The sequence below is a fragment of the Halichoerus grypus genome, chromosome 2, assembly GCF_964656455.1.
Source record: "Halichoerus grypus chromosome 2, mHalGry1.hap1.1, whole genome shotgun sequence".
Lineage (NCBI taxonomy): Eukaryota > Metazoa > Chordata > Mammalia > Carnivora > Phocidae > Halichoerus > Halichoerus grypus.
The window spans coordinates 85,646,225-85,664,289 of NC_135713.1; the positions used below are offsets into that span (position 1 = coordinate 85,646,225).

The 18,065-nt window shown below is 36.8% G+C and overlaps 1 long non-coding RNA gene and 1 pseudogene across 6 annotated transcripts in view; both read left to right on the top strand.

The window, feature by feature from the left end:
- Nucleotides 1-9,994, top strand: part of LOC118523045 (uncharacterized) — a 158,302-nt gene extending 148,308 nt beyond the window's left edge. For all 6 annotated transcript variants that reach the window (XR_013445712.1, XR_004910905.2, XR_013445715.1 and 3 more), the window contains 2 exons: nucleotides 5,040-5,156; nucleotides 6,730-9,994. This is a non-coding gene — a long non-coding RNA (uncharacterized LOC118523045). The remainder of the gene's footprint in view (nucleotides 1-5,039; nucleotides 5,157-6,729) is intronic.
- Nucleotides 9,995-14,422: 4,428 nt separating this feature from the next.
- LOC118523015 (large ribosomal subunit protein uL6 pseudogene) lies at nucleotides 14,423-15,343 on the top strand (annotated as a pseudogene).
- The last annotated feature ends 2,722 nt before the right edge of the window (nucleotides 15,344-18,065 follow it).

Below are 18,065 nucleotides of genomic sequence, written 5' to 3' on the forward strand. Positions count from 1 at the left end.
ATTTAAGTAAACTCTTAACATAATATGCAGAAAGTAAGGGGTCAAACATATTAATTATAATTAATGATCATCATAGTAGCAGTTTTATTCAGCACTGATCTTTTGATTTAATAGCTTTGTTTATAGAACACACTCACGTTAAATGCATGTTTAAAAATTGTCTCTTGATGTTTTACAAACATGCAGAGGTTTGGCACAATGAAAATAAGAGTAAAGAAGTAAAATAATAATTTTTATTTTTTTTTCTGGAAATTTTGATTTATCAACACCCACAACAGTGACATTTTAAAGTATGTCCATCATAGTCATTTACTCACACTTTCTCTAACACCCTTTTTACCTCTGCCCTAGGCTGTGCTCCCCTAAGATGATAGAATATTTAGAACTGGAGGGCAGGAGCTGAGGACTCATCTCTGGGACATCCCCACTGACTCCACCACTTTTTTTAAGGAGAAAACTAAAGCCCAGAGGGGGATCATTGGTTTGCACAAGTTCAACTGAGTCTGAATTTAAACTCTACTTCTCACACTCATTCCATTGCATCATACTAGTCCTCAAAATTGAGAGGGCTCAGTATTTTTAATAATCACTATGGCCCATTTAAGAAAGGAAAATGACCTTGAAGAAAAATGTCATAAACGATAAAGATATAAGAGAATATTATGGCTTTTTAGACTCAGTTAAATTTTGTAAGCAGTGCTCCTAAGGTCATATCCAGAAGATATTATATGTAAATTATAATGTTATTATTTATATCAATTATTATTAATATAAAATTAATAGAACACTAGTATTGTTAATATTGATATTTATATTAATTATGACATTTTAACATTAATTTATCTGTATATATTGTTTTCTCTCTAGGTAAAGAATTACTGTAGTGTTATCAAAGAGCATACCATTTTTATGAAATTTCTGAATAGTATTTAGTTGGGGAAAAAAAAAATTCCCAAGATGGCATACTAAACCTTAAAGAAATAGCCAGCTCAGACCCCAAATTGTGTGGAAAAAGTCTTGTTCTGTAATTCTATGATGCTGGGATTAGGCAAGCAGCTGATGGCTTGATCAGTCAGGGGGTGACCTGAAAACTGCTGACTTCCTGGATGTGAGCCAAAGGTTGCCCTTGGGGTTGAGATAAGCCAGTTAATCTCCTGACTGAAACAACTAGTCTAGACATTGAATTGCTCTTGCCCAGTACTTGTCAGGGATACTGTGGATTGACTACATTCTAATTTTGCCCACTGTATTCCTGGAATTGCAAGGATGTCCTGGGCAAGAGTATGGTATGGTTGCTGTAACTTGACTAATTCAGCTGCCAAGAGAAAGTTATATAAGGTAGAGTGTTGGGTTTACATAATTTTTTTAGATCAGTTCCCAGTCACTAATGGAGAGAAAACAGCTGTATAATAGGTCTAGCTTGTTTTATTCATGTGTAAGGATGTAATAAGGAATCTGTAAGCTGGTATTAGCTGTGCTTCTGATCCTCTGAGAGGTTCTTCTGGCTGTGAGAATCCTTAAAAGTTGTTGAGAGAGTCATTTGGGACTACTGTATGCTGATGACTTTGAAATGGAAGACACATACAAAATAAAAAGAAGACTTTCTAAAGAGCCAGCATAAAATAAAGGCAGTCATTGGACATTAAGCAGAAATTTGGCACAAAATTCTACCTTTACCTGATATTTTGATATAAGAAATGCTAAAACAGATTAATCAGTGAAATGGGTGTTGCACAGGCCTGAAAGTCTTCAAAGCAACCATCTTCATTCAGCCCAGAGGGCACTGAAGGCTCCAACTTTCAGTTGGGTCTTACTCCATTTTAATATTTGTACCATATCCATTCAATATTTGCCCCTATTTCATTTAAGATATTTTGGGCTAAAAAGATGAATAAAATCAGTTCCTTCCTTTAACAACTTTACATTCCAGTAAAGATGGTCACATCAAATAAGAAAAGAATATCATCAAGAGAAAGTGAATAGCCATCATTACATAGTTACTTGGAGGTTGAGCTGCAGCTGGAATGACTGAAAAATTCAGACCTGTTTAGAAATCTGTTTCCCTTCATTTTCTTACGTTATTCTACATATTCTTCTCATATTCATCTGTACCTATAGCTCCTGCTTGTGTTTTATGGACACTAAAGTTTTTCTCTCTAGCCTTATTCTCACCCATGCTCTGCTAGCCAAATGTATAATGAATAATTTTTACAAAAATGTCAATATGATCTTTGAGCAGAACTTATTGTCTTATCTTCTTTGGATGTAATTCACTTGAGTTGGCTTTACCATATTCCACCCAGCACCAACTTGAACTCTTGGTGTTCTCTGAGATTCTTTCATTTCCCTCAACTCCACATCTAATTGGCCTCTAAGTTTAGTTGCTTCTATGCCCTCTTGACTCATTTTGTGCTACAGGTTGGGTTCTGGGATGCAGAGTCTGCTTCAAATCAACATCTGGAAGGAAGGGGAAGGAAGTAGGATTGTGTAGAGGGTAAGGTTGAGCTGGAAGGCAGGTACTATGCCTCAGCCATAAGAATCTTGGGGACTAAAATGACTTCTGAGTTGTCCCATCTTGTACAGAAATGACAGAGCCTTCATCCTTGAAGAAGTTTCTCATGTCTGTTCCACTTGCCTTTCTATTTGCTTTGCAACCACCTTATTTTCTATAAATTTTTTAACTGTTTCCCTTCCCCTCTTCTGTATAGCCTCCCCTTCGGTATAAGGCAAATTCATGTCACTCCACTGATTAAAATCCACCAGTAACTCCTCATCTGCTGCAGGATAAAGTCTTGATTTCGTAGCATGACTTACAGAGACCTTATGAGTTTAGACCTTTTTACCTTTTCAGACTCATTGCTTTACAACTGCTCCTGGACCAATCCTAGGTGCCGGCAACATGGAACTCCTTGCAGTTCCCTAAATGTACCCCATTTACCTTGTGTCTCTGCCATTCTATTCCAAAAGAAAACCTTTTTCTTACCTTATCTGTCTGCTGAATTCATCCTAATCATTCTTCAAAGAGTCAACTCAAGTTAATTTCCTTAAAATGCCTTCCCTAGCTTTTCTAGACAAAATCAAGCACTTTAATTTCTGTAGACTCTCATCATGAGCTGTAATTATTTGTTTTTCATTTGTCTCAATCTCTATGATGTAAGAACTCAAAGGGCCAATATATTATAGATACATTAATTCCATGTGTATTATAAATACATAAATTCATCTTGTATCCCCTATGGTTAGCACAATTCCTGGCTCAAAACCGTATGTTTCAGAATGAGAAAGAAAGAAAGAAGAGAGAGAGAGAGAGAGAGGGAGGGAGGGAGGGAGGAAGAAAGAAAGAAAGAAAAGAAAGAAAGAGAAAGAAAGGGAAAAGAGAAGAGAAAAGAAAAGAAAAAGAAATGAAGGAGAAGGAAGTCCCTTTCTATGCTAACTCTAAATCTTATTCTAATCAACACCAATAATTACTTCATTGAGGCTTTCATGAGTTCTGAGTCTAATTATTTTGTCAACACAGAAACATTATGATTTGTGAAATTTATTCTTGGTATGCTTTGGCTTTTGCATGACTTTTGTATCTCTGTGAAAAAAATCACACATTCATAATTACCAACCACAACAATTTGATCAGTGGTAAAATGGACCTGCCTGGTAGGGCATAGGACTGAGAACCCAAACATCCTTAAGGTGAGCTCGCAAGAGTTCCAGCAGTAGTTATTCAGAGGCATTTGGGACAGTTGGGCAGTCAGCATGAGGCTGACCCACGAGTACGCAAGAAATGTATATGTCATCAGGTGACCAGAATAGGGTGTTGAGGGAGGGAGAGGACAAGGGCTGTTTTATGACTGCTGGTGACAAAGAGAAGTGATTCAGGCTGATGGAATGAAGGCTTCTTCCAGGAGATCCAGCTGTAAGTAGTGGACACCCAGTCACAGCTATTGGCACTCAGAGGTTGTTGATGACCCTTGGAAAGCCTGGTGTGAGGGACACATTTAAGTACTAGCTTTGTAGGTGCCAGGATTGAAGCTAAGAACCAAGCAGAAAATTGGAGCAGCAGGATGGAGACCCAGGATATTATGACAGGGCTATGTGGCAGAGGCTTTGCTACTGTGGACAAAACAAGAACTCATTACGGAAAGTAGAAGCAACATAATGGTGGGGCTGGCAAGAGGATTGACTCAATGTGGAGGTACTGATGAAGCCTTTGTTGTCTCCTCAAATACAGGTTTGGGACCTATTTGGTGAAGGCTTGAAGCTATAATTTCTGAGAATGACCCTCAGTACTAGAGATATAATGGACAATAAATCAAACTTCATTTTAGTCAGGATCCTGGGAACGCATAGTGTCAAAAGTTTCTTCCACTAGTAACCATGAATTATCAAGATACACCCAAGGGTCTAGTTAAGGAATTTATTTTGTGACTACATTGAAAAAAATTCCCCAAATAGCCCCATCCTTACTGTGCTTTGACCTGTATACTCCTTACAATTCAGAAGAGTAAAGAAAGAAACAGTAGAAGAGAATGTGTTTAAAAATACACATTTAACTTGTTTCTCAAAGCCAAGCCTACGGTGGGAAAGGCGCTGCAAGAACATAGGCAGAGGGCCCAGGCTGACTTCTAGAGGAGGAGGAAAAGCATACTTTGTCTAAAATGAAAGCAAAACATAGTGATGTGGTGATGTTTTATATTTTATGTTCACAACTAGGTCATAATTGGGTGACTACATTTCTAATGATGAAGAGCTCAGGATAGGCTGGGAGCAGGGAGAAGAGCAAGGCCCCCTCGATGTGTACTCCTTCCACCTGCGACCAGTTAACCACAGGGATGTGCTGCTTATCAGGAAGAATGGGTGCATGAGGTTAGGTCTAGGTGTGAGCAGGAAAAGGAGGGAAAAACAAGAACAGAGAATGACCTCTTGTGTCATCTTTGGCATTTGTATAGTAGGCTACTTATATTTACCTTCTAGGAAAGAGATTATTTTTATTGACCGTGGAATGGCTTTGTGATGTGTCATCTTGATTTAACTTCCTTCTCCAGAATTCCCTTTTTAGTTTGCTTCTGGTTCACGTGGGCTTCAAGGAAGATTTTCTCACAAGAGTTGGAGAGCTCAAGGAAGGCAGCAGCATTTTGTAGCATGTGCACACCTTCTTCCAGGTATTCTGTCAAATACTAGTTTAGGTGTTATGTTGAAGGAGTTTCCAGATGTAATTAAAGCCCCAAATCAGTTGTTTTTGAGTTAATCATAAGGGAGAATACCCTGGGTGGTACTGACGTCATCTGGTGGAAGTCCTTTAAAGAGGGGCTAGGCCATCCTTGAGGTGCAGAGACTCCAGGTGGCAGAGAGGAAGGAAAACTGTAAGATAGTTCTACATTTACCTTGTGGGAATGCAGCAGCAGCTGGGCTTACCAATGCCTTCCCTTTTCCCTGATCTTCCTTCAGTTTCTCTGACTCCTGAGCCAGCATGTGTTTAGCTCCATGGTTAGAACCCCTGATTCTGCAGAATACCCTTGTCACCAAGGTCAGAGGCAACAAGAATGGATGTTTTAGTCTATATTTGTTGGATTTCAGCCTCTTTGTAATCATCACTCCTGCCTGCCTGTGTGCTCTGGGCTTTGGCATTTGATATAGCGACAGTCTTGCAGAGCCTGCTTAGCCAGGATTTCCCTGTAATAAGTCCGCACACACACACAGGTGTATGTCTGTCCATATATATGTATCAACATGTATGTATGTGTGTTTATGTAGTATAATTATATAAATATATATACAAAATATGAAATACATATAAAAACATATATACTGGTTCTGTTTCTCTGGTTGAATCTTGATTGATACAGTACCTTTTTATGTTATTTTTATATGTTACTTTACAGTTTACCAAGGATCTCCACATGTTATATTATGGCATAGGGGAAGAAACTGGGTCCAAGAAACATTAAATGACTTAGCCAATGCCAGTAGGTAACCTAATAAAGACTTGAATTAAAGCTCATTCTCCCTTATCACAACACTCCTTATAATAACAATGTATTTGAAGAGCTATGTGGAAAAAAATTTGGAAAAGTACAATAGAACTTTTGGGGGGGGATAGAAGAAAAATGTATGCAGTTTGGGTTGAATAACTTTTTTATATTCCAAAAAATTATGTAGAATCCCTTGTTTTGGATTTCAATTTTGTGATTAATTCTAATATATAAAGAGAAAAAATAGTACAGAGAATTTAGCAAAGGTTTGCTATTGTAAATTATTACTTGAGGTGACAGTAAAGTGGGTGAGGTAGTTTGGGTGAGGAGAGATCTTAAAGAAGTAACATCTATAAATTCAAAAAAATAAAACAATAGAAAACCTATGCCATAGGCATTCTACATTCTCTCATGTGTTGTTTAGCTATAACAGTTCTAATTTAATCAACAGTAGGCATCATGACCCAGCCTGGCCATTCTCTAGAAATATTTAATCTCTTGAACAATGAAAGTCAGTATTGAGAAGGATATACATACATGTGTAATAATTTATATGTACATATAAATATGTATGTGTATACACACACACACACACATGCATATATTTTTCCCCCGTGACAACAATATAGGTATAGAATCCTGGAATAAAGTGATAATTTTGGAAATAGCAGTAATTTTTAAATTGAATAGGAAAAAGTTGAAAAAGATGTGCTTGGCATCAAACATCAATATCTAACCTTTCATTGTTTTTCTTCTCTTCCAGCCTTCATGCAAACCAAGAAAGCCACAGCCCATGCAGAATGGACATATGCTGTAATCCCGCTTGGATCAGTCTTAGTGAGGACCACTAGTTGCAAAACAATTTTCCCCATCGTGGTTGGGGGTGGGCCCATGGGAAAAGAGCATCTGACTCAAGCAGGGCCAAGAAGGGTCCTTCCCCAGGATATCTTATGCCTGCATCACCATGTCTTCCCACATAGTAAAGCCATGGGAGAAGGGTTGATAGTGGTCCACACCATGTCTTCCATAGCGTGCAAACAAGTCTACAGTAAGAGCCAATAAAGCTACACCATAGGGAGATTAAAGAAAAGGGCCAGTGAAGGGAGAAGTCTGGTAGTTCCAGTGGGTGGTTCCTGCTGTCCCCCAGGCCCTGCCCCTCCTGAGGGTAGCTAAATTTTGGATTATTATAAGTTGCATTTCAAAGAGCAAATGAGAAACCCTGGCAAATAAGGACGGATGCAGTATTCTCCTTCTTTCTCTCGAGATTCTTGCATTCTGAGGTGCAAAGTTGGGTCAGAGTTAGGTCCGCTCAGGGGCCAGAACTTGAATCTCTGTGGCCTGCAGAGACATAGGTGGAATGGAACAGTTCTGGTGGTTAATCCTTTTGCAGAATGGTGGGGCCCACAGAACAAGAAGTGAGAACTGATGTGTATTTGCTGTCAAGTTGAACATGTCCTTTCGTGAAAAGTAAGGGCAAAAACTGGGGGAAAGTCATGACAGGAGAAAGTATTTTGAGAAATTTTTAAATGCCCCCATTATTTTGTAGTTGTGAGACTTGAGTTTAATTTGAATCCGTAAACTCAGAGGGCATCTGTAGGCATTTAGAAAAGGATGGTTAATTTGCAGCAGATACTAGCTTTTGTGCAAAGTCAGAGAGATGTACTGTAACGTATGATGCAGATCACTTTAGAGTAATTGAACCATGGCTTTTGCATGCTTTCAATTCGAAGCTTATCTCTATCTGAAGCCTGTAGAAAGTCTTTTCCCATTTACATAACAGGGCAAGAGATTATTACAACTAAAATTAGATCCACGAATTGCTATGCACAGTGCTTTGTAGCATAATCAAATTATGATAAAATAGCCTTTATTTCTTTATTGCTGTATAATATAGTTAGGTTTTTTAGTAATTTGTTTAGAAGTAAAGGAGTGGCAGTACTATCTTATTATACTAAAGCATCGCTGATTTTTGGCCAAATTGACAACCTTGCTTGATTGTTTTTTAGAGATGCTTATTCGAAGAATGGGAGGGATCCTGATAAGGTCTAATTTGTTTTCCTTTCTTTGCTCCTGCCCCTGCCTTTTTAAAAAAAATATGGGCCACTGCCCGTAAGTTCTTCCTGCTCACCCTTATCACTTAACCTGATAATACCATCCCCAGAATGTGGTTCCTGTTCATTTGATATGACCAGATAAAATCAAAAGCCTTATGCTTTCCCAGCACTAAAGAATCCTCAGCTATTTTCTCTCAGATTCTGAACAGGGCAAATTACAAGAACCTTGACATTGGTTAAATTATTCTTGTATGATGTAAATATGGGAGGGGAGGAAAAACAACCAAATTGTTGAGAAATGAGGAAGTAGGAGAGAGGAGAAAGTGGACATTAAGACTGAGTAACAGAAAAAAATGACAGAAGGAAGAGAAGAGGAAACACTACAAGGATATGGGTATGAGAGAAAAGGAAGATAGACAGGAAAATACAACCCAATGGAATCCTGTAACACGGTGTAAGAGCAGATTTCCATACCATTTTGAGGCGCTGAAAGTTTCCCAATGGCTCTATTCAGCAGAACCCCCACTCCCACCCCGTTCCATATTACCGTTAATGCTAAAGGTAGCAGTAGCTGCAGAGGTGGCATTTTCTTCTAATTTAATTTTCAGTTACTGAACTCAGTTACTGACTCTTTACAGCCTGAGGGAAGACGAGGCTTTGTTAAAGCCGTGGCCGTTAACTTTCACTTTTCTTTTCAACCTCATTAGATTTCCTGAGGTTTAGTTTTAGACCTAAAGCCCTGCACTGTGGCTAAACTATGTAAAATAACATTTTTGGTGAAAAGCAACAACCGCAAAAATGTCACACAAATTTCAAGTTCAGTTGTATCCAGTGACGTCACCAAATGAAATCCTAGTACAGAAAACGCAAGTAATTGGGTATTAAATTTGTCACAGCCTATGACTGCCTTCCTGGCATCCTGTGGTGCAGTGATGAACCAGAAAGGCTTCTTGTCGGGTGGCACCTTTATATGTGTGCTCAGTGGGTAGCACAGCCACGCAGACATTAGGCTCACTGAGGCAGGATTTCAAAGGGGGCTGCTAGTCTCAGTTAGTCCATATTGGGTGTCAGAATTTTGATTTAATCAGTGCAGGATGAGCCATTTATCACGTGTAGAGAGACTTGTTACAAAATGGCATTTTTCAAATCCTTGTTACAAAAATGGCATTTTTTGATTCCATGACGAAACACTGGAATGAGAACTATGGATGACTGAACAATAACGTAAATGATCTGGGAAGATTATGTGATGCTTCTGTGATCTGTCTCTACTTACATGTCTTTCAGGGCAGTGTTTCTCAGCTGGCCCAAAGTGTGGATCCTGGGTTGGTGCCCTGTCCCAGATGGGAAGGCACAACCAGGAAGGTTTTATTGCCTCAGGACTCACTTTGCCGTGCATGGAGTCTCTGTGCCTCTGGTCTTTGTGACAAGTTGTTTTCTCTCCTCTTGTGCTATATTCTGTCCTTGATGGGATATAGATATTTTAAAGCCATGTCAGTGAGACAAGTCCCTCCTTCGAGGAGCGTACATCCGACTGGATTCCCCATCCGCTCCAGTGCTGTGGCTCTGTGCGGGTGGCGCTGCGTGGGTGACGTCACTGACCTGCCTCTCTGCAGCAGTCACTTGGGGTGAACTGCAGGCGGCTTCTTGTCCTACATCATGTACACTTGCTTTACTTGAGATACCAGCTATGTAAGAATCATTCTAAACAATATTGAGTGATATGAGTTACTAACAAAAAACGGCTTGATAGATGGCTCAAGCATTTTATATTTTATTCTTAATTAAAGAAGTGATGAAATAAAAGGAGATCTATTTGATAGTAGGGAATGTACCAGATTTCATTTAGGCTTGTTCTAGAGTAGGATTTTACAAACTTTTAAAAAATATATAGTGAAAAATATATTTTATGTCATGACCCATTTATTGCAATGTACACAGTTCTTGCTAAGAAATCATGTGATGTGTTTTGACTGTTTCACGTCTGGCCTGTTGTACTTATTTCATTTAAAAATACTAGTTAGAACCCACTACATTTATTTCATTACCCACCAATGAGTAGTGACTATTTATAAACAACTATTCTAGAAATTTGAGGAAAATAAGCAAAAAGGATAAGAAAGAAGTTTAACTTAATGGAAATTAAATAGTAGACATGTGGGTATAAATTCTAAACACACAGTAGGTGTTTTGTTCCTGTTATTTTAAGTATTGAATTTAATTGCTGATTATTATTTTTAATGATCTTGATGGTAACTTGTTACACTGACCTCAATATGAGGTTCCAAACCAGTTTGTGTGTAAACACAGCATTAACACTCTTTATGGTTATTATCTTATTTAACCTTCAAAATAACACTAGGAGAGAAATTGTTTATCACACGGAGCTGAGGTTAAGAGTTAGGAAATTAGCTCCAGGTTATGGTAGAGTTAGTAGACAGTCCAGCAGAATTCTCCCCAAAGGCTGTGACTTCCCTCCTGCACACAGGTCCTTAGCTGGTGGTGGGGGTGTGCTGGTGGGAGAGTTATCAGAATTATTGGAGAAGCTCTTTCCAACTATACCTTCTACCTCTCCTGCCCCATACCTCACTTGGGTGCTGCTTAGACTAAAGGAAAAGAAAAGGTGGATGGTATATCTTTAGTATTCTAAATATGAGGTCTATTTAGACCTCATCTTTTTTTAATACTATAATTGTTTGTATAAGTTTTCACTAATGACTCAAAAAATATTACAGATTGAAATGTATGCCAATTAGTCACGAAAATTTTAGAAGTTAAATAAACGCATAATTTATTAATCTTTCTAAAGACAAGAATAAAAATTTGAAGATATCACTGTTTCTAATAAGCTGTTCATCAGGTAAGCGAGACATTGTATTGAGAAGAAAATGGCCAACAAATGACACCCCCTTCTCATTTCCTAGCTCACTAGTGACCCAGTTGTTGGACTGAAGCTGTCAGGGGACTCACAAAATAAAAGGATGTAAAGTATGGCACCATATTCCTAAAGCAGGGAGAGGAGAGGAGTAAAGAATGGATTCAAACTTAAGTGACCATCAACTTAATATAGACTGCTATATGCAGAAGATGTTCTATACAAAACAAACGGTAACCACAAATCAAAAACCAGTAACAGATACACAAAAAATCAAGAGAAAGGAATTCAAGTACATCACTAAAGAAAGCCAACTAATTGTGAGAAGACAACAAAAAACAAGTAACAAAATGACAATAAAAACATATCTATCAATAATTACTTTGAATGCAAATGGACTAAATGCTCCAATCAAAAGACATAGGGTGATAGAATGAATAAAAAACAAGACCCACCCATATGCTGCCTACAAGGGACTCATTTCACATCTAAAGTCACATGCAGATTGAAAGTGAAGGGTTAGAGAAGCATTTATCATGTACATGGGTGTGAAAAGAAAGCCAGAGTAGCAATACTTGGATTGGACAAAATAGACTTTAAAAAACAGACTGTAACAAGAGACAAAGAAGGACACTATATAATCATTAAGGGGAAAATCCAACAAGAAAATATAACAATTGTAAATATTTATGTATCCAAGATGGGAGCACCCAAATACTTAAAGTAGTTAATAACAAACATACAAGTGGTAATTAATAGTAATACAATAATAGTAGCAGACTTTAACACCCCTAAAAAAACCAATAGAACAGATTAATGAAACCAGGAGCTGGTTCTTTGAAAAAAATCAACAAAATTGATAAACCTTTAGCCAGACTCATCAAAAAAAGAGAGGAATCAAATAAAATCAGAAATGAAAGAGGAGAAATAACAACCAATACCACAGAAACACAAAAAATTGTAAGAGAATATTATGAAAACTCATATGCTAAAAAATTGGACAACCTGGAAGAAATGGATAAATTCCTAGAAACATATTACCTCCCAAAATTGAATCAGGAAGAAATAGAAAATTTGAACAGACCAGTTGCCACCAATGAAATTAAATCAATAATCCAAAAACTCCCAACAAACAAAAGTCCAGGACCAGATGGCTTCACAGGTGAATTCTACCAAACATTTAAAGAAAAGTTAATGCCTACCCTTCTCAAACGATTCCAAAAAATAATAGAAGAGGAAGGAAAATCCCCAAATTCATTCTATGAGGCCTGCATTACTCTGATACCAAAACCAGATAAACACTATGAAAAAAAGAGAACTACTGGCCAGTATCTCTGATGAACATAGATGCAAAAATCCACAACAAAATACTAGCAAACTGAATCCAACAAAACATTTAAAAAACAAAACAAAAACATTTAAAAATCGTTCACCATGATCAAGTGGGCTTTATTCCTGGGATGAAAGTGTGATTCAGTATTTGCAAATCAATCAATGCAATACATCACATCAATAAGAGAAAGGATGAAAACCATATGATCATTTCAATAGATGCAGAAAAAGTATTTGACGAAGTACAACATCCATTCATGATAAAAACCCCCAACAAAGTGGGTTTAAAGGGTACATACCTCAACATAATAAGGGCCATATATGGAAAACCGATAGCTAACATCATATTGGTGAAAAAAAGAGCTTTCCCCCTAAGATCAGGAACAGGACAAGGATGTCCACTCATCACTTTTATTCAACATAGTCCTGGAAGTCCTAGCCACAGCAATCAGACAAGAAAAAGGAATAAAAGGCATTCAAATTGGTAAGGAAAAAGTAAAACTTTCACTGTTTGTAGATGACATAAGATATATAGAAAACCCTGAAGACTCCATCAAAAAACTACTAGAACTAATAAGTGAATTTAATAAATCACAGGATACAAAATCAATGTATAGAAATCCATTGCATCTCTATTCATAAATAATGAAGCAACAGAGAAATTAAGAAAGCAATCACATTTATAATTGCACCAAAAATAATAAAATGCCTGACAATAAACTTATCGAAGGAGATTAAACATCTGTACTGTGAAAACTATAAGACATTGTTGAAAGACATCAAAGATGACACAAACACATAGAAAGATATTCCATGCTCATGGATTGAGAGATCAAATATTGTTAAAAGATGTTATACTACCCAATGCAATCTACAGATTTAATGTAATTCCTATCAAAATACCAGCAGCATTTTTCATAGAACTAGAAAAAACAATTCTAAAATTTTTGTATGGAACCACAAAACACCCTGAACAGCCAAAACAATCTTGAAAAAGAAAAACAAAGCTAGAGACATCATAATTCCTGATGTCAAGTTATACTACAAACTGTAGTAATCAAAACAGTATGGTACTGGCACAAAAATAGACACATAGATCAATGGAACAGGATAGAAAGCCCAGAAACCCACGATTATATGGCCAATTAATTTTCAACAAAAGAAGCAAGAATAAGCAAAGAGAAAAAAAGTCTCCCAAACAAATGGTATTGGGAAAACTGGACCACTTTCATTCACCATACACACAAATAAACTCAAAATGGATTAAAGACCTAAATGTGAGACCTGAAATCATAAAAGTCCTAGAACAGAGCATAGGCAGTAATTTCTCTGACATCAGCCATAGCAACATTTTTCTAGATCTATCTCTTGAAGCAAGGGAAATAAAAGCAAGAATAAACTATTGGGCCTATATCAAAATAAAAAAAACTTCTGTGCAGCAAAGGAAACAATCCACAAAACTAAAAGATAACATACTGAATTGGAGAAGATATTTGCAAATGACATACCCAGTAAAGGGTTAGTATCCAAAATTTATAGAGAACTTATAAAACTCAACACCCAAAAACCAAATAATCAAATTAAAATATGAGCAGAAGATATTAACAGACATTTCTCCAAAGAAGACATTTAAATGGCCAACAGAAACATGAAAAGATGCTCAGCATCACTCATCATTGGGAAAATGCAAGTCAAAACCACAATTAGATATCATCTCACGCCTGTTAGAGTGGCTAAAACCAATAACACAAGGAACAAGCGTTGACAAGGATGTGGAGAAAAAGGAACCCTCAGGCATTGTCGGTAGGAATGCAAACTGGTACAGCCAGATGGAAAACAGTATGGAGGTTCCTAAAAAAATTAAAAATAGAACTACCCTACAATCCCATAATCCTACTACTGGGTATTTACCCAAGGAATACAAAACCACTAATTTAAAAGCATACATGCATATACACAAACAATGAATCATGGAACACTACATCAAAAACTAATGATGTAATGTATGGTGATTAACATAACAATAAAAAATTTTTTACAAAGCATACATGCACCCCTATGTTCATTGCAGCATTATTTATAATAACCAAATTATGGAAGCAACTCAAGTGTCCATCAATAGATAAATGGATAAAGATATATATAGAAGCAATGAAATATTATTCAACCTCAAAAAAGAATGAAATCTTGCTATTTGCAACATGGATAGAGCTAGAGAGTATAATGCTAAGTGACACAAGTCAGTCAGAGAAAGACAAATATCCTATGATTTCACTCAATACATGGAATTTAGGAGACAAAAATGGAGAAAGGGACAAAGAGAGAAACTAAGAAACAGACTCAATTATAGAGAACAAGCTGATGGTTACAAGAGGGGAGGTGGGTGGAGGGATGGGTGAGACAGGTGAAGGAGATTAAGATTATACATTGTTTTTGCTGCGTCTATTGCGAGAATGAACATCATTCTCGGCAGTCAGACTGTCGACATTCCAGAAAGTGCCAACGTCACTCATAAGGGACCTGATGTTATTGTGAAGGGTCCCAGAGGTACCGTGATGGGACTTCAATCACATCAACGTAGAACTCCGTCTCCTTGGAAAGAAAAAGAAGAGGCTCCGAGTTGACAAATCGTGGGGAACTAGAAAAGAATTGGCTACTATTCGCACTATCTGTAGTCATGTACAGAGCACAGTCAAGGGTGTTACAATGGGCTTCCATTACCAGATGAGGTCTGTGCATGCTCACTTCCCCATCAGTGTTGTTATTCAGGAGAATAATTCTCTTGTGAAATCCGAATTTCTTGGGTGAAAAATATATCCGCAGGGTTCAGATGAGGCCAGGTATTGCTTGTTCAGTATCTCAAGCCCAGAAAGATGAGTTAATTCTTGAAGGAAATGACATTTAACTTGTATCAAAATCAGCTGCTTTGATTCAGGAAGCCACAACAGTGAAAAACAAGGATATCGGAAAGTTTTTGGATGGTATCTATGTTTCTGAAAAAGGAACAGTTCTGCAGGCTGATGAATAAGATCTAAGTTTTCCAGTTACAGAAACAGCAAGATGCCAGATGATTTTTCAGACTTACTTGTGATATTTTAAAGATGCAATAAAAGCTATATTGATTTGGGGGTAAAAAAAGAGTATACTTATCATGATGAGCACTAAGTAATGTATAGAATTGTTGATTCACTCTAATGTACACCTGAAACTAATATAACACTGTATGTTTGCTGTAATTAAAATTAAAAAGTTCAAAAAGTTAGATATATTTCTATGATATACTGTATTTTAAAATGAAAAAATGAAATACAGTATCTACACTAAATGCAGCTGCCCTGAAAATTGACATTGAAAATGTAGCTATAAAATGAAATAAAAATGAGATAATAATGCAAAAAAAAAAAAGAGAGAGAGGAAGAAGAAGGGGAAGAAGAAGAAAAGAAAAATGTTAAGGATTATTGGATGATTTTTCAAATCATTTTTGAAATTCAAAATATTTTTAAATTGAACTTTCTGCATCTTAGGTCTTTTAATGATTCCACCATATTGGCAGTGAACTGATAATATATGGATTTTTTTTTTGGTATGAGGTTTTTAATGTATTAATATTCTTTACTTTTTAGATATAAAAGCAGAATGCATGATTAGGGGAATATATTTTACATTTTGATGACAGAATAAATTATGTGGACTGAATTAAACTTTGGGGGCTCATGACTTAAGTATTATTTAAAAGTCTTCTCTAGAATTACTTTAATTGGTTATGAGTTCTCAGAAATAAAGAATAGCCTTGAAAATATAATCACTAAGCTATCAATTTTAAATATTTATTTTAATTATTTAAAGAAAAACTGATTTCTTTCTCTGCCTCAAAATCCTTCATTTAATCAAGCAGAGGTGCTCCTATTTTACATGCTAGGTACAATAGTAGGTTGGTGTGGAGGACATCCCTGCTGCTCACCAGTATTTCCAATTCTCCTCCCCTTCTGGCACATGAGAGCATTATGCTTTTCCACGTCCTTGAAGTTAGATGTAGTTATGTGGCTTGCTTGGCTAATGTGCAGAAGAGAAGGGCACCACTTGTAGGTGGCATTAAAGAACGTGTGCAGTACTCTTTGCGTTTTCTCTTCCTTTTTCTGTTGACCTAGGAGAGTACATGTTTCATATGGTAAGTGCTTCAGGCGGTCATCCACAGAGGACGGGTTTCCAGGACCTGCAGACTAAGGATGAGCAAGAAATAAAGTTTGTTGTGTTAATCACTGAGACTTGAGGGTTGTTTGTTACTGCAGCATAATCAAGACCATCTGGTTATAGTTGGTAAATCAAAAAAGGTGGTTAAAACAAAGAAGCTTAGACTGCATATATAAGTCTAAAAATTCTTTTTAGTTTATAATAAGTAGATATATATAAAATAATATTTTTGTTGTTGTTAGCCAAGGGCTTTTCTTTGATTATGAATTTGCCAACTGGAGTTCCATACTGTCTTTCACTCATTACCACATAGATCATACTTTATATGTGATTTTCCTTTGAGCAAGACTGTAAAGACACAGGAGAAGCAATCTGAGTGCAGAATCTTCAGGCTTTTTACATTGCCGCCTTGCAAATATTTTACAGTTGTCCCTCTTAATAAGCCTACTTTAGGGTTTAGGTGAAGGGGATTAAGAAGTACAAACTTCCAGTTATAAAATAAGTCATGAGGATGTAAACACAGCATAGGAAATACAGGCAATAATACTGTGATAAATTTTATGGTGACAGATGGTAACTTCACATATGATCATGAGCATTATGTAATATATAGAATTAACAGTCAAATCACTGTGTTTTACACCTGAAATTAATATAACATTGTATGTCAACTACACTTCAATTAAAAAAAAAAGACACTTAAAAATATAAGCCTACTTTGACAGCACTTTTTAGAGACTTACCTTTATTGTCTTTAACTCTCCTTAGTTTTCGTACAAACACCTGTCATTTTCACACTCATATTTATCAGTTTATGTGGTATTTAATTAAATTGTATAATTCTAATAACATGTATAAGTGGTAGAAAATTTTAAGAATCAACATAACTTTCTTAACAAGCATATAATTCATTCGGCTAGATTAGGAGACTAAAGAATCCTAGAGAATAACCTACTGGTCATGAGTTCTGATGCAGAGAGCACCAGTGCAGCCTCTTACTTTGGAGGCTAGAGAGTAAGTATATCGGACACAAATCTGGTGCATCTTCTCAGGTTTTCAAATGACCTTCCTCCTTCTCTCTCTTAGGCAGCACCCATTAACACCGAGGCACTTTTCCTCTTGGGAAAGAAACTTGAAGGTTTCACGTAGTCTAGGTAGGAAATGGTGGAGCAAGGAGTCTAACCCAGACACGTTGACTCCTAACCAGGATAAGAGAGGACAGGAAAATACTTAAATGGAGCCTGAGGCACATGATAGAAATAGGATACCCTGGGTAGGAATGCTGATGCCAGATCAGAGGCTCTCTAAACACTTGCTCAGAATTAAGCATTCTCCAGGTAAAGTCAGGGCTAGCTAGTATAAACCTTTTGAAAGATCCCATTTCTACTTCTTACAATAATTTCTGCAGATGGCTAGATTTTTCTAATTTTATTATGTCATTTATCCAATAATTCAACAAATATTTAATAAGCATTTGCTGAGCCATGGGAAAATATAGGCACTGTGGATATACAGAGATAATGAAGGTACAACCGAAACGTTAAGAAATTCACAGGCTGGTAGAGAAGACTGACAAATACTCAAAGAACTGTAATAGAATAATAGTAAATATGGGGTATGAAGACCATAGAGGAGTGTATTAAACCC